The sequence below is a fragment of the Haematobia irritans genome, chromosome 2 (assembly GCF_050003625.1).
Source record: "Haematobia irritans isolate KBUSLIRL chromosome 2, ASM5000362v1, whole genome shotgun sequence".
NCBI lineage: Eukaryota > Metazoa > Arthropoda > Insecta > Diptera > Muscidae > Haematobia > Haematobia irritans.
Genome location: NC_134398.1, coordinates 226,681,338 through 226,698,847, shown reverse-complemented (window position 1 = coordinate 226,698,847; position 17,510 = coordinate 226,681,338). Strand labels below are relative to the sequence as shown.

The following is a 17,510-nucleotide window of genomic DNA, read 5'->3' as shown; positions in this document are numbered from 1 at the left end:
TCGGTCTATCTGAGGGCTATATCAATATATGGACCCATACTCACCATATTCGGCATACCTTTTTATGGCCCTCAAATACCTCTAGATTTCCACTTTCAGCCAAATAGGATAAAAACTACGGATTCTATAAGCCCAAGACCACAAATCGGGAGATCGGTCTATATGGGGACTATACCAAAACATGGACCGATACTCACCATTTTTGGCACACCTCTTTGTGGTTCTAAAATACCTTTAGATTTCCAATTTCAGGCAAATTCGATAAAAACTATGGATTCTATAAGTCCAAGAAGTAAAATCTGGAGATCGGTCTATATGGGGGATATACCAAAACATGAATCAATACACGCCATTTTCGGCACACCTCTTTATGGTCCTAAAATACATCTAGATTTCCAATTTCAGGCAAATTTGATAAAAACTACGGTTTCTATACGCCCGAGATGTAAAATCTGGAGATCGGTCTATATGGGAGCTATATCAAAAAATGGACCGATACTCACCATTTTCGGCACACCCTTTTATGGTCCTAAAATACCTATAGATTTCCAATTTTAGGCAAATTGGATAGAAACTACGGATTCTATAAGCCCAAGACCACAAATCAGGAGATCGGTCTATATGTGGACTATACCAAAACATGGACCGATACTCACCATTTTTGGCACACCTCTTTGTGGTTCTAAAATACCTTTAGATTTCCAATTTCAGGCAAATTCGATAAAAACTACGGTTTCTATAAGCTCAAGAATAAAATCGGGATATCGGTCTATATGGGGACTATATCAAAACTTGGACCGATACTCACTTTTTTTCAGCATACATCTTTATGCTCCTAAAATACCTCTAGATCTCAAATTTCAGGCAAATTTTATAAAAACTACGGTTTCTATAAGCCCAATAATAAAATCGGGAGATCGGTCTGTATGGGGGATATACCAAAACATGGACCAATACACGCCATTTTCGGCACACGTATTGGTGGTCCTAGAAAACCACTAGATCTCCAATTTCAGGCAAATTGGATAAGCTTTCTATAAGTCCAAGAAGTAAAATCTGGAGATCGGTCTATCTGAGGGATATATGAATATATGGACCCATACTCACCATTTTCGGCATACCTTTTTATGGTCCTAAAATACCTCTAGATTTCCACTTTCAGTCAAATAGGATAAAAACTACGGTTTCTCTAAGCCCGAGATGTAAAATCTGGAGATCGGTCTATGTGGGGGCTATATCAAACCATGGGTCGATACTCACTATTTTCGACATACCTCTTTGTGGTCGTAAAATACCTCTAGATTTCCAATTTCAGGCAAATTGAATAAAAACTACGGATTCTATAAGCCCAAGAAATAAAATCAGGAGATCGGTAATGGGTTGTGGTTATCTAGTTTTTTTCTGGGTTTTTATAAATTCTGTGTGAACTGCTGTTAAAGAAGAGGAAATTTCTTTTTGTCTTATTCTAAAATTTCATTCTGGAGGAAAGTATTTATTCTTCAAATATCAGAATCATAATCTGAGTAAATCTGTTTTTTTGTTGTCCGCCCTTCCATCTGTCCCTCTTTCCATCCAAATGCTCTTCGCAAATCAGAGATCGCTAGTCTTCAAGGCATGCCCAACTGGTGTCTTTACATTAATAATTTTGGTATTGATTTCGAGCCAGGGAAGCAAAGCATTGAAATAAGAATACCCTCAAGACACCAGTCTCTTTTAAATTTGGGTTTTGTAAACTTGAATCTACACACAAAAAAATTTCTCGAAAATTTTTCCAATTAAAATTTTAATTGAGATTTAAAAAATATTCAATTAAAAATTTAATTGATTCAACAAATTTTTTAATTGAAACAAAAATCAATCACAAAAATAATAGTATCAATTAATTTTTTAAATGGATCAATTTACTTTTTAATTGACCTTCAATTAATTTTTTAATTGGTACTATCATTTCTGTGATTGAAGACATTTCAATTAAAAATTAATTGGATCAATTAATTTCGTGATTGAATCAGAAAAAAAAATTGTTGTGTGTAGGAAACAAATTTTAATTTATCTGTTTTTTTCAGTTGTTCTTCTTCATGTGCTAACAAAGTCCTATAAAAACGTTTTAACGACATTTTAAATTTCCAAATTCATACTCGAGTAAAACCTATGCTATATTTCAAGTAAAAACGTCTTTAAAATAAAGTGCTGAAAAATATCTCCTATTTTTAAACGCTTTTTTATTAAACGTCGTTGATTAAGATCCTCATAAAGGGTGATACGGTCAAAATTTGGTCAAGGGAAAACGCGTGTAAATCGGTGAAATCGTTTATTTAAAATCTCAAATTAAATTTCTTTTTCAAGTTCAATTAGTATAAAATTCAGGAAAAATATTCAGTTAGGCTTTCGCTTTTCCAAATCCGAATTGATTTTGTATAGCCACCTTGTCCAACTTCTTCGCCGCAGAAAGCCAGTTTGCCTTGAACTGCTGCTCGTCCTTAGCAGTTTTTTTTTTTTTTTGTTTGGTCTTCTTTAGGTTTCGCTTGACAATAGCCCAGTATTTCTCAATTGGGCGGAGCTCTGGCGTGTTGGGAGGGTTCTTGTCCTTGGGAACCACCTGCACGTTGTTGGCGGCGTACCACTCCATGGCCTTTTTACCGTAATGGCAAGATGCCAAATCCGGCCAAAACAGTACGGAACAACCGTGTTTCTTCAGGAAAGGCAGCAGACGTTTATTCAAACACTCTTTCACGTAAATTTCTTGGTTGACAGTCCCGGAAGCTATGAAAATGCTGTTTTTCAAGTCACAGGTACAGATGGCTTGCCAAACCAGATATTTCTTTGCGAACTTTGACAGTTTTATGTGCTTGAAAATATCTTCTACCTTTCCCCTTCCTCTTGCCGTATAAAACTTCTGTCCCGGAAGCTGCTTGTAGTCGGCTTTGACGTAGGTTTCGTCTTCCATTACCACGCAGTCAAACTTCGTCAGCATCGTCGTGTACCGCCTCCGGGACCGTGCTTTGGCCGTCGTATTTTGTTTATCATCGCGATTTGGAGTCACTACCTTCTTGTAAGTCGATAGTCCGGCTCGTTTTTTGGCTCGATGCATGGTTGTAGACGATACACCCAGCTTATTTGCGGCATCTCGGAGAGAGAGCTTAGGGTTTCGCTTGAAACTACCGGCAACTCTCTTTGTCGTCTCAGCGGCTTCCGGTTTTCGATTTCCAGACTTCCTGGCTGTCAACAAACGTTCCCCAAACACTTTAATTACATTTGTAACGGTTGATTTGGCAACTTTTAGCGATTTTGGCAGCTTTGCGTGCGAGTAGCTCGGATTTTCGCGATGCGCGAGCAAAATTTTGATACGCTGCTCTTCTTGCTTGGACGGCATTTTGACAACTGAAGAGTGAATTCCAAAATCAAAATAGGAGCAACATTCTACATACACACACACCTTCAAAATGAGAGGTGTTCAGGTTTTTTAAATGCAAAATTGAAAGAAATACGTCAAGTTTATATTGACCAAATTTTGACAATGTCCTTTTTTATATATTTTTAGAATAACATACTCGTATTTTAGAATGTAAATATGAAAGATCCATCTTTAAATGTCAAGTCCCAAAATGTGTCCAATTCCAAAAATTTAGTAGGGTATCATATAGTCTACACCATGGTTTTATTTAAATTTCCCACCACAGTTTTTTCTAGTCTCTGCAGGTCAACAAATATTAATAATTTGTTTGGCTTCAATAATTACAGTGGTCAACAATTTTTCCGCATTTGCCACCACTTAAAAATTATATTAACTTCAATTGAAATGGTTCACCGGCCATGAAGTATGAATGAATTAAAATTAATACAATTAAGTAAAGAAGCATACAATTTTGTTTTTTATATGATCCTCAATGCAAATATAAATTGCAAATATTTGTCATAAACAGTATTCCAGCCAGGATGATATGAAATTCCAAAAAATAAAATCCACAATATGCATTTCTGTGGAATGGTTTGGTGTTTGATGGCATCGATATCCAAATGCAAAACATTGAACGCATATGTGGTATTTAATACCATTTTATGTATTTAATTGAATTTTTATATAGCCATTTATACTATACGCATATGTACATGAATAAAAGTGTGATGCCTTTGTTTTTTTTTTTTTGTACCAAATCAGATAATATTAACTAACATAATCAATGAACAGTGGTTGGAAATAGTAGTTCGAAAGCTTTTCATCGCAACTACACACAAAAAAATTTTTTTCTGATTCAATCAATGATTCAATTAATTTTTAATTGAAATGTCTTCAATCACAGAAATGATAGTATCAATTAAAAAAATAATTGAAGGTCAATTAAAAAGTTAATTGATCCAATTAAAAAATTAATTGATACTATTATTTTTGTGATTGATTTTTGTTGTAATTAAAAAATTTGTTGAATCAATTAAATTTTTAATTGAATATTTTTTAAAACTCAATTAAAATTTTAATTGGAAAAATTTTCCTGAAATTTTTTTGTGTGTAGATTAAGAGAATAAAAATGTTTGAATTCACTTTTAATTTTATTGAGATTTATGTAGCGTTACCGTTGGTAATTTCAAAGTAACACAAAAGGTGTCACTCACCAAAAAAAGGTGGCATTTATTTGAAAAAAGGTGTCAGTCACCAAAAAAAAGGTGGTATTTATTTGAAAAAAAATATCATAAACGATTCATATACATTTTCATGAAGTTAATTAAACACATTTATATCAGTGTTTAATTTACACTAAAAAAAGTTAACTTACATCCAAAGAGTTTGACCCTTCCTTAATAATTTTATTGTTAATTATTTAGCTTTAAATTTAGGTGACATTAAATTCAAATCCTATTTATCGATTTTGGAAATATATTAATAAAGCTTATCAATGCCACTTTAAAAATCCAAATTATGAAAATAATTTAAAATAAAAACTGTTTTTTTTTTTATTTCCAAAAAAAAGTATATACGGACGGGTCGAATCTTAAATACACAGAAAAAAATATCACCAAAATATTTCCAATTAAAAAGTTAATTGAAGTTGAAATTTTTTTCAATTAATAAATTAATTGGTACAATTAACTATTTAATCAAGATAGAAACATTAAGTTAATTAAGTCAATGATTGAAATTTTAAAATTTTGAATTAAAAAGTTAATTGATACAATAAACTTTTAATCAAATTCGGGAGACTAAGTCAACTAAAAAAGTGATTAACATTTTTTAAAATTTTTAATTAAATTTTTTTTCAAACAATCAATTGTTAATCCAAATAAAAATTCTAAGCCAATTCAAAAGGTAATTGAAAATATTTACCTTTTTTAATTAATAAATTAATTGAGTTTTGCAATCAACATCAATTAAATTTTTAATTGAATCAATTAAAAAATTAATTGATATTTGGTAATGAAATCAATTAATTTTTTAATCAAGATTTTTTTCTATGCCCAATTAAAACTGTGATTGATACTATCTGTTGGCGAAAATATTCATTTTCCCAACGAAAAATTCAAGGAAAAATCATAAAATCATCATTCTTATAAAGCAGCAAAAGTCACCCACAAAATCATCAAATAACAAAAACTTCATCATCGTCTTAAGCATACAAAACTTAATAATGAAGTTTTGTTTGCTTTGCTTAGCTGTCCACTTGACTAATCTGCATATGCAGTTTCATTTGCAGTGAGTGCATCCCCTGCCCCCTTCACTACAATGCGAATAGCCAGCAGCTTGTGCGTCGCCACCCACTCCTGATGTCAACACTCGCAGTCACTTACCTGCGCACGCATTATTCCTTTGCAGAACAACAACATCGTATACGGGAGCGCAGAATGTTAATAGGTGGATTCATACGCATATGAACAAACAAACATACATATGAACATTAGAATTGCATTGTACGTATATTTGTAAAAGGTTTGAGAATGCAATTGCAGTATCTATGTGGTCAATGAATCCTTTTCAAAATCATATGTTCCGCTGAAATTTAAGTACATACATATCCATGTAGTTATGTATTTTTTTTCTAGACGATAATTATTATTAGCTTTAAGGTTTCTTGTTATGAAAATTAATTTTAAATGATCTCTTCTTGTTTAACCATCAAAGCATAAAGAACTAAGTATCCTTATCATTGTAATAATTCTATAAAATTTCTTACAGCAAATAAATAAATTGTGTTAATATTTTAATGATTGAAATCTTTGGTTTTTATTATTCTTTTCATTTCAATCTACGCAAGTTTTCTCAACACTATCATTTGCGTGATTGAAGACATTTCAATTAAAAAATTAATTGGACCAATTAATTTCGTGATTGAATCAGAAAAAAAATTTTTTGTGTGTACCCACCACAATTAATCAAAAAATAAAACTATTTCTTTAGAACACTCTTCGTCAGGTTACTTGAATTTCAGGTGGATTTGATGACAGATACTCTGCCAAACAAACATATAAACCAACATAGAAATCGGGAGACTTAACACATGGGAGCTATACCAAAACATGGACCGATCCACACCATATTCGCTACACTCCCGGTATATCAAAATCGATCGATACGCTCCATATTCGGCTTACTTATGTGTGGATCCAAAATACCTCTTGATTTTGAATTTCAGGTAAATCGCATAAAAATTTGGATATCTACACATTTCAATTCTGGAGATCGGTCTATATGAGGTAAATACGAGAATATGAACCGATATTCGGTGTACCCAGTAAAAAAGCGTCGCCAAAAAAGTAGTGAAAATATTATTGTTGGATCCGGAAGTAATGCAAAATTGGCGCAGAAGCGATGAATTTAACATGGGCTTGTCATAGGACGGATGTCCACCATTCCAACAAACGTTGCACTGAATTTGCATCATTTCTTACTCTGTGATTCAATTTCAGTGTTTTAGATGTGTATTAAAAAATGTTGTCATATTTTGACAAATAAATAATTTTTATAATTTTTTATGATTTTTAATGCATTCTAACGCTTGTCCGAAACGTTTGAATTAAAATATTTGTAAAAATTCGCAATATATCTTATATGCATTTAGATTTTTTTCCACGAAATTTCAATAATTTGTACCATTTTATTAAAGTTTACTCTGTTAAAGCTTACTCTGATACCACATTTAACTTTTTGAAACAAAAACATTAAATTTACCTATTAAAAATAAGAAAAAAAGTGAGCTATAAATAATTGAATTAAAAGAACTTCCTATGTAGTTAAAATAAAGAACATCTCTGGGTGGGTACCCAGCAAAAAAATTGGAAGTTCTACCAAAGGCACAACTTTAAAAGCACTTCCAGAAGATGCACGCCCAATGATGTTCTTTATTTTAACTACCCAGGAAGTTCTTTTAATTCAATTTTTTATAACTTGGTTTTTCATACTTTTAATGGATAATTTTAACTTTTTATACCCTCCACCATAGGATGGGGGTATATTAACTTTGTCATTCCGTTTGTAACACATCGAAATATTGCTCTAAGACCCCATAAAGTATATATATTCTGGGTCGTGGTGAAATTCTGAGTCGATCTAAGAATGTCCGTCCGTCCGTCCGTCTGTCCGTCCGTCCGTCTGTCCGGCTGTCCGTCCGTCTGTGGAAATCACGCTAACTTCCGAACGAAACAAGCTATCGACTTGAAACTTGGCACAAGTAGTTGTTATTGATCTAGGTCGGATGTTATTGAAAATGGGCCATATCGGACCACGTTTACGTATAGCCCCCATATAAACCGTTCCCCAAATTTGGCTTGGGGAGCCTCCCGGAGCAGCAAAATTCATCCGATCCGGTTCAAATTTGGTACGTGGTCTTAGTATACGGTCTCTAACAACCATGCAAAAATTGGTCTATATCGGTCCATAAATATATATAGCCCCCATATAAACCGATCCCCAGATTTGACCTCCGGAGACTTTTGGAGGGGCAAAAGTCATACGATCCGGTTGAAATTTGGTACCTGATGTTAGTATACGGCCTCTAACAACCATGCAAAAATTGGTCCATATCGGTCCATAATTATATATAGCTCCCATATAAACCGATCCCCAGATTTGACCACCGGAGCCTCTTGGAGGAGCAAAATTCATCCGATCCGGTTGAAATTTAGTACGTGGTCTTAGTATACGGTTTTTAACAACCATGCAAAAATTGGTCCATATCGGTCCATAATTATATATAGCCCCCATATAAACCGATCCCCAGATTTGACCTCCGGAGCCTCTTGGAGGGGCAAAATTCATCCGATCCGGTTGAAATTTGGTACCTGATGTTAGTTTACGGCCTCTAATAACCATGCAAAAATTGGTCCATATCAGTCCATAATTATATATAGCCCCCATATAAACCGATCCCCAGATTTGACCTCCGGAGCCTCTTGGAAGAGCAAAATTCATCCGATCCAGTTGAAATTTGGTACATGGTGTTAGTATATGGTCTCTAATAACCATACAAAAATTGGTCCATATCGGTCCATAATTATATATAGTTCCCATATAAACCGTCCCCAGATTTGACGTCCGGAACCTCTTGGAGTAGCAAAAGTCATCCGATACGGTTGAAATTTGGTACATTTTGTCAATATATGGCCTCTAACAGCCATGTAAAAATTGGTCCATATCGGTCTTTAGTTATATATAGCCGATGACTTATTACACAAAAATTGGTCCATATCGCCAAAAACAATCTACCAAAGCTTTATTTCCATAGAAAATTTTGTCAAATTTTATTACTATAGAAAGTTTTGTCAAAATTTCATTTCTATAGAAAGTTTTGTCAAAAGTTTATTTCTATACAAATGTTTGTCAAAATTTTATTTCCATAGAAAATTTTGTCAAAATTTTATTTCTATAGAAAATTTTGTAATCTACCAAAACTTTATTTCCATAGAAAATTTTGTCAAATTTTATTACTATAGAAAGTTTTGTTAAAATTTCATTTCTATAGAAAGTTTTATCAAAAGTTTATTTCTATAGAAATGTTTGTCAAAATTTTATTTCTATAGAAAATTTTGTAAAAAATTTATTTCTGTAGAAAATTTTGTCAACTTTTTTTTTCTATACAAAATTTTGTCAAAATTTCATTTCTATACAAAATTTTGTCAACATTTTATTTCTATAGAAATTTTTGTCAAAATTGTATTGCTATTGAAAATTTTGTCAACATTTTACTTCCATAGAAAATTTTGTCAACATTTTATTTCTATAGAAAATTTTGTCAAGTTTTTATTTCTATAGAAAATTTTGTCAAAATTTTATTTCTATAGAAAATTTTGTCAAGGGTTCATTTCTATAGAAAATTTTGTCAAAATTTTATTTCTATAGAAAATTTTGTCAAACTAGATTATATACGTATTTAATCGGCCTTTTTTTGTTTAATATATACCCCGTATGGGCTAACTTACAATTTAGAAGACAGTGTTAAAAAGTTTTACGATACCTTGCCATCGGCAAGTGGTATCGCAACCCAAGTAATTCGATTGTGGATGACAGCCTTTAGTAGAAGTTCCTACGCAATCCATGGTGGAGGGTACATAAGATTCGGCCTGGCCGAACTTACGGCCGTATATACTTGTTTTGTTTCAAATAGATTAAAAACAGGGCCAGAATTCAAAAAATGGTACAAATCATTTAAATTTTGTCGAAAAAAATGCTAAATCCAATCTGAAAAAAATTGCGAATTTCTGAAAATATTTGAAGTCAAACGTTTCCGACAAGCGTTAGAATCCATTAAAAATTATACAAATTATTTATTTGACAAAATATCACAGAATTTTTTAATTTACATCCAAAACATTGAAATCGGACCACACCTAAAGAAGTGATGCAAATTCTGTGCAAATTCTGATAAAAGTTCGGATGTCTAGACACTCAAGAAGTCAAATCAGAAGATAGGGCTATATGGAGGATAAACTAAACCTTGGACCTATACACCATTTCGAAATCGAGTAGATAATACAGTTTCTACAAGACCAAGAAGTAAACTCGGGAGTTCGGCTATACCAAAACATGGACCGATGGATGAGGTCCTAAGATATATTTCCAATTTTAGCCAAATCGAATAGAAAATACGGTTTCTAAAAGCCCAAGAAGTAAAATCGGGAGATCGGTCTATTAGGATCTATACCATAACATGGACCATTTTCGGCACATCAATTTGTGGTCCTAAAATACCTCTAGATTTCCAATTTTAAGCAAGTCGAATAAGAACTAAGGTTTCTTGAAGCGCACGACCCCAAATCAAGGGATCGGTTTATATGGGAGCTATGTCAAAACCTGGACCGAACTTGGCCTGCGTACAGACAAAAGACGAATATGTGTCAAATTTCAGGACGATAGTGTCATTATTGAAGACTGTAGCGTGATTACAACAGCCAGACGGACATGCTTATATCGTCTTACAATTTCTCCCTAATCAATAATATATAGTCGGAAATCGATAGTTCAATGTGTTACAAACGGAATGACAAACTTATTATACCCCCATCACCATAGAATGGCGATGGGTATAAAAATTAAACCAAGGATACAAAATCTTCCAAAAATAAAATTTTTAACGTTTTTTATTTTTATACCCTGCGCCACACTGTGGAACAGGTTATTATAAGTTAGTGCATATGTTTGCAACACCCACAAGGAGACGAGATAGACACATGGTGTCTTTGGCAATAATGCTCAGGTTGGGTCCCTGAGTCGATCTAGCCATGTCCGTCTGTCCATATATTTGTGATCAAAGTCTAGGTCGCAGTTTAAGTCCAATCGCCTTCAAATTTGGCACAAGTTCCTGTTTTGGGTGAGAATAGAACCCTATTGATTTTGGAAGAAATCGCTTTAGATTTAGATATAGCTCCCATATATATCTTTCATCCGATATGGACTTATATGGCCCCAGAAGCCAGAGTTTTACCCTAATTTGCTTAAAATTTTGCACTAGAAGAACAATTAGTACTATAGTCAAGTGTGTCAAATTTTATTGAAATCGGTTCAGATTTAGATATAGCTCCCATATATATCTTTCGCCCGATATGGACTAATACGGTCCCAGAAGCCAGAGTTTTACCCCAATTTGGTTGAAATTTTGCACTAGGAGTACAATTAGTAGTGTAGTCAAGTGTGCCAAATTTTATTGAAATCGGTTCAGATTTCGATATAGCTCCCATATATAGCTTTCACCCGATTTACACTCATATGACCACAGTGGCCAAGGTTTTACTCCGATTTAGTTAAAATTTTGCACAGGGAGTAGAATTAGCATTGCAGCTATACGTGCCAAATTTGGTTGAAATCGGTTCAGATTTAGATATAGCTTCTATATATATGTTTTTCTCATTTCGACAAAAATGGTCAAAATACCAACATTTTCCTTGTAAAATCGCCACTGCTTAGTAGAAAAGTTGTAAAACTGACTCTAATTTTCCTAAACTTCCAATACGTATATATCGAGCGATAAATCATAAATAAACTTTTGCGAAATTTCCCTTAAATTGCTTCAGATGTAAATGTTTCCCATATTTTTTACTAAAATTGTGTTCCACCCTAGTGCATTAGCCAACTTAAATTTTGAGTCTATAGATTTTGTAAAAGTCTATCAAATTCTGTCCAAATCGAGTGATATTTAAATGTATGTATTTGGGACAAACCTTTATATATAGCACCCAACACATTTGACGGATGTGATATGTTATCGAAAATTTAGATCTACAAAGTGGTGCAGGGTATAATATAGTCGGCCCCGCCCGACTTTAGACTTTTCTTACTTGTTTTTTACTAACATAGTGTACCATCCCAGGGCGTTAGCCGACTTAAATTTTAAGTCTATAGATTATAAATTTTGTTCAGATGAAGTCAGATTTAACTGTATGTATTTGGAACAAAATCCTTTATATTTAGCACCCAACGCATTTGACGGATTTGATATAGTATCGAAAATGTGGATTTACAAAGTGGTTATTATGCATAATAAAAGTATGTAGTTCAATGATTCAATATATCGAATAATTTAGTAATTATTTATGAAATAAAAAAGGGTTTTTCCTATAAACCTATAACATCTTTGTAATAATTATAATTTTTCCGGCACAATAATATGTTTTTTAACAGGAGAAAAATTAATTGTTTTTACTCTAATATGGTGGATTGAAGGAATTGAACATAACCCTCTTATGTAGGTTTTTTAAAGTTATATTAATCACCCACTGTGCCCCACTCATGTGTTGTGTCCACCACCATCTAAAGCCCGGATATTTAGAACAATGTCCCATAATCATGAAACCCACATACCACATATTCATGGTGTTAAATAAAATTTAATTGTATTTTTAATTAAAATTTAGCAAATTAAATGCAAAAGTATTTTTTTTTCTGTTATTATTATTGTTGTTTTTTTTTTGTCGTTTGAATAAATGTGGTTCACTTGCTGTTGAAATGGGTTTCACATTGCATAAATTTGCATTAGCATTCAACAATGACAGAGATTATCGTGGCTTCATTATTTGATAAATACTAGCAGGCTGACCAAGTTATGAACTTTGTTTTATTTGTGGTTGGTTTTTGTGGTTTGAGAATTTTAATACCAAAACGAAAAAATATAAAAATATAACAAATGCAATCGATAGTTCTTTTTTTTTTTCTAAACAAAAATTTATTATATAAAAAAGAATAATATAAAAACGACGAGCCAATAATATAAAGTAATTTAAATACCGTGAGGAATTCTAAAGAACCGACAGCCATTTTTCACAGAGAATACCAGTAATTTGTTGTGGACTTTTTTTTGGAAAAATACAATGAAAAATATTTAAAAATTTTATCTGAATCTAATAAAAATGTATATGATATTCCCTGCTCACAAAAGGTAATGGAATTACCCTTTTGTGAGCAGGGTAATTTTTATTTTTGCAATCTTTGTAAAGCCCATGAAATATAGCCTCACTTAATTAGGACACAAAAATTATATCAACAACAATTTTTCATTATTTAAGTATTTTACAAAAGCTTTGAAATACTACACTGAAAAACAAGTAAGGAAAGTCTAAAGTCGGGCGGGGCCGACTATATTATACCCTGCACCACTTTGTAGATCCACATTTTCGATACCATATCACATCCGTCAAATGTGTTGGGGGCTATATATAAAGGTTTGTCCCAAATACATACATATTTAAATATCACTCGATATGGACAGAATTTGTTAGACTTCTACAAATTCTATAGACTCAAAATTTAAGTCGGTTAATGTACTAGGGTGAAACGCAATGTTAGTAAAAAAATATGGGAAACGTTTAAATCTGAAGCAATTTAAAGGAAACTTCAAAAAATTTTATTTATGATTTATCGCTCGATATATATGTATTAGAAGTTTAGGAAAATTAGAGTCATTTTTACAACTTTTCGATTAAGCAGTGGCGATTTAACAAGGAAAATGTTGGTATTTTGACCATCTTTGTCGAAATCAGAAAAACATATATATGGAAGGTATATCTAAATCAGAACCGATTTCAATCAAATTTGGCACACACGACTATATTACTAATTGTACTCCTAGTTCAAAATTTCAACCAAATTGGGCCAAAACTCTGGCTTCTGGTGTCATATAAGTCCATGTCGGGCGAAAGATATATATGGGAGCTATATCTAAATCTGAATCGATTTCAATCAAATTTTGCACACTTGACTATACTACTAATTGTACTCCTAGTGTAAAATTTCAACCAAATTGGGCCAAAACTCTGGCTTCTGGGGCCATATAAGTCCATATCGGGCGAAAAATATATATGGAAGCTATATCTAAATCAGAACCGATTTCAATCAAATTTGGCACACATGACTATACTACCAATTGTACTCCTTGTGCAAAATGTCAAGCTAATCGGTATAAAACTCTGTGCATAGCATAGCTACGATGCTAAATCTATTCTTTGTGCAAAATTTCAACCAAATTCGGTCAAAAATCTGGCTTCTGGCGCCATATAAGTCCATATCGGGCGAAAGATATATATGGGAGTTATATCTAAATCTGAACCGATTTCAATCAAATTTTGCACACTTGACTATACGACTAAGTGTTATGTTTGTACAAAATTTCAAGCAAATCGGTATAAAACTCTGGCTGCTGGGTCCATATTATTGCATATCGGGCGAAAGATATATATATGGGTTCTATTCTGACCCAAATTAGGAACATGTGCAAAATTTGAAGGCGATTGGACTTAAATTGCGACCTAGACTTTGATCACAAAAATGTGTTCATAGACAGACGGACACGGTTATATCGCCAAAGACACCATGTGTCTATCTCGTCTCCTTCTGGGTGTTACAAACATATGCACTAACTTATAATACCCTGTTCCACAGTGTGGCGCAGGGTATAAAAAAGCATGCCCGGTTTCAAAGATCTTGTCTTTACACTAATGATTTTGGTATTGGTTCCGAGACAAAGAAGCGGATAACTGAAGTAAGGATTCTTTTAAGACAGAATTGTCTTTTAAATTTAAGTTGATTCTAGGCAGCAAATTTTAATTTAATTGTTTTTTTCTGTTTTTTCTTCATGTGCAATTAAAGTCCTTTAAAAACGTATTGACGACAACTTAAATTTTCAAATTCAGACTCAATTTCAAGTAGAAATCTTCTTTAAAATAAAGTGTTGAAAAACAAATTTAAAGTCAATTTCTTTAATTTTAAAAATGTTTTCACAATTATTAAATACAAATTGACCTTATGTTAGGTTAGGTTAGGTGGCAGCCCGATATTTTAGGCTCACTTAGACTATTCAGTCCATTGTGACACCACATTGGTTGACCTTAGTCAAACAAAATTTTCTTTCATTTTTTTTAAGATACCCATTTTTAATTTGAATCACTTAATTATAAGGAAAACACGACTTTATAGAAAAGTTCATCTTCTTTCTTTATATCAGAGAAATGCGTCTTCTATGTTAAGCGAAAAACGCATTCGTAGTTTAAGGACATGGAATCTTTGGTCTCTCGACAATATTTTTTTCAGTGTACAAAATGTCACCTTCTAAGCTTATACATATGAGATATCCCTCTGAATCTTTGTTGTCATAACGCCAAAAGCCTTCTTCGATCTGGCAGATCTAGTTCGAAGAATGGCTATATTGATTGAGGATTTTATGTAGTATACTAAGATAGTTATTAAAAACTCTTTCCATTAATGAGTTCAGTCACCAGTTACACCCAGAAAAAAGTGACCCCTTCTTTAAGTTAAAATGAACTCATTGTGAAGAAAGTTGAACTTCGTATAGCGCCAAAGACAATTTTATTTGTTTGAACGATGTGATTTTCGTAGAAATTAGGTATAATGCATTCCATATATTAGTTAACGTTTTCCTATATTTATGTACCACTATACTACAGAATGAAAAAATTTAACTGATTTGAATTCATATATGGAATGATTTTATTGAAAATTTTTCATTCATTTGGACAAATCTTACACATTTGTGGTAAAACTTTTACTTCATAATTAGAACTGCTTACCTTCGTTTTTAAATACAATTTTATTTATTTATATAGGCAATTTTTTCTTCAATAAAATATACGTTTTATTAATATATTAAATATATTTATTAAGAATCAACAGCATCGACTGGCCCTGAAATACTAGTTTATTATTCCACTATTTCCAATTTCCATGTAATGTCATCAACTGTAAAACGCATTTTTCTTCTTGTACCTTTCACTTTTAATAAGTTGCTGCCTAACGATTTTGTCCTCCTTTTATAATTTCAATACCTACAAATATAAAAAATAATAAACCATTTTTGTTACAAAAGGTTAGCGTCACTGAATATTACCTGATAATTGAAGATTCCAAAATGAAGACAAATGAAAGGGTTGTTATTCTGCTGGTGTTTTCTTTCTTTATACGCCATCACGAACATTGATAGATTTATTTTCAAAAAACGAAAATTGTTCTCACTAATTTAAAATAATAAATATTTTATATATTTTATTTGTTCTTTATTATATTATTTTACCATATTATTTTTTAACAATCTCTCCGTATACCACAACAACGCGATTCCAACTAAAAAAACAAACCACGCGCAAACATATCGATTGCACCCACGCGCAAACACATCGATTACGATGACAGGTATCGATTACAGGTAGACAATAGAAATATAGGAAAATTTCCTATATTCTAACAAGTGTGTTTCCTTAAGTTTTGAAAGGATTGCATACTTCTTAGTACGAATGAACTAAAATATTTTTTTATGTCAAGTGTTGTTCGTATGTATGAAAAACTTTCTATTATAAAGGAAGTCGCAATTATCATTTTATAAGAAATTTGACTAATTTTGAGGAAACTTGGTTTTAGTTCGGTTTTTATTTATTTTTACGAATGCTTTGTTATCGGTGAATAAAATTTTCTTGTTCCGTAGTAAATTCTTATACCCAGCGAAGAAAATAGTATGAGTAAAATTCCATGCCTTATTCTAGTTAATGAACTATTCCTAACTGCTTACAGTTTAGGTTTTTTTTACTGAAACGAGTAAATTTTATTATTTCTCACAAAAATTTACCTTAATGGAAATAAAATGGATAAACTATATTGATGAAAATTTTTTCCTTTAGTTTCGAAGGCACTTTTTTCTGGGTGTAGAGTCTCCTCATGAAGAAACTAACTTTACTGGTCTCTAGCCTTATATTTTTAAGTATTTTGATTTTCGTTAGAAGTAGTAACAATAACATCACTGCCATCATCATCATCATTACCATCTTCAAACAACTGGCGCTGACATATTTGAGGATCTTCTCTTAAGAAAACGTATAATATTTCGTTAGAATTATTTTCAGTTTTCTTCTCCATTTCAAATGCAATCATGCCTCAAGTGGTCACACATCTTCTCGATGCCATTCAAACAGAACAATTCCCATATCTTTAGGAAAACAGAATTGTAAGTACGTTTATTAGGGTGTAACGACTACAGAAAATGTTTAGTTATAAAATGTATAATTAAAAATAATTTTGAAATATAGATCAGTGCTTTACAAGCACTCAATGCGTAAAGATAGTTTTTATTGTCTACAGGAATGTTTCAAAAATATTTGCAATATGTCCCTTAATGTTAGGATTCTAGGGACCAGTGTCAAGTGGTTTCAGGTTCTATCTCATCTATCTTTTCTAACAATGAGACCTGTATATCATCTGACCAAATCACTATTACACATTCTTATCCAGGGCTACAATTTATCGTTTTCTTAAAGAGTATCTCGATTTGGATACAAAACCCCTTTCGCAATAACAAAAACAATAAGGAAAGTCTAAAGTCGGACGGGACCGACTATATTCTACCCTGCATCACTTTGTAGATCCACATTTTCGATACCACATCACATCCGTCAAATGTGCTGGATGATGTAAAGGGTGGTTAAAATTTCAAGGGCCGATGTTGATTTTGAACAAAACCCAAACTATTTAGGAAATTATTGTAATTTTATTTTATTATGATATATTGCTATTACTCAATTATGTATGGAACAAA

At 32.3% G+C, this 17,510-nt stretch overlaps 1 long non-coding RNA gene across 1 annotated transcript; it reads right to left on the bottom strand.

Moving 5' to 3' along the window:
- Positions 1–15,653: 15,653 nt before the first annotated feature.
- LOC142225354 (uncharacterized) lies at positions 15,654–16,058 on the bottom strand. The gene is made up of 3 exons (XR_012719236.1): positions 15,999–16,058; positions 15,816–15,939; positions 15,654–15,753 (listed from the first exon to the last, which is right to left on the bottom strand). It is a non-coding gene; the product is annotated as an uncharacterized LOC142225354 (long non-coding RNA).
- Between the last annotated feature and the right edge of the window lie 1,452 nt (positions 16,059–17,510).